This window comes from Priapulus caudatus, unplaced genomic scaffold (assembly GCF_000485595.1).
Source record: "Priapulus caudatus unplaced genomic scaffold, Priapulus_caudatus-5.0.1 Scaffold1401, whole genome shotgun sequence".
Taxonomy (NCBI): domain Eukaryota; kingdom Metazoa; phylum Priapulida; class Priapulimorpha; order Priapulimorphida; family Priapulidae; genus Priapulus; species Priapulus caudatus.
The window spans coordinates 63,311-63,760 of NW_014578462.1; the positions used below are offsets into that span (position 1 = coordinate 63,311).

The 450-nt window shown below is 40.9% G+C and overlaps 1 protein-coding gene across 1 annotated transcript in view; it reads right to left on the reverse strand.

Annotated features, from left to right (window-relative positions):
- The window catches only part of LOC106816516 (acetyl-CoA carboxylase-like), a gene marked incomplete at its 5' end in the record, with an annotated part of 52,127 nt that overhangs the window by 39,927 nt on the left and 11,750 nt on the right, over positions 1–450 (reverse strand).

The window sequence follows — 450 nt, forward strand, 5'->3', positions numbered from 1 at the left end:
CGAGAGACAGTCGCAGCCACTACGTATCTCAAGTCGGTTTTCGGCAAAAATACCAGATTTTTCACCGCTCATTATCTCAGCGTAGAGGCATCGTAGGGACAAGCGGTTTATTTTATATTAGCAAGGTAGGACAGCTGATCAATAATAACACAAATAATCATCAAAATAAAACGGGCTAATAATAAACGGAATAGTTTCTTAATTCGACTAATACTGCAACATGGTTTCAGCATTTCACCGTTATACGCTCTCCTTCTTAATACGCTCTTGATATAATGTACAGTGATACAATTTGTAAAAAAAAGAATGGGAAAGATCAATAAAATTGTTTGAGTCCCCCCCCCTGGCAGGTCGGTCAAGTGAGGGCAAACAAACAATATTTTTATTATGGCCTCATCCTGCACACGCACACCCAGCATGTGTGACACCACGCACACCCAGCATGTGTGA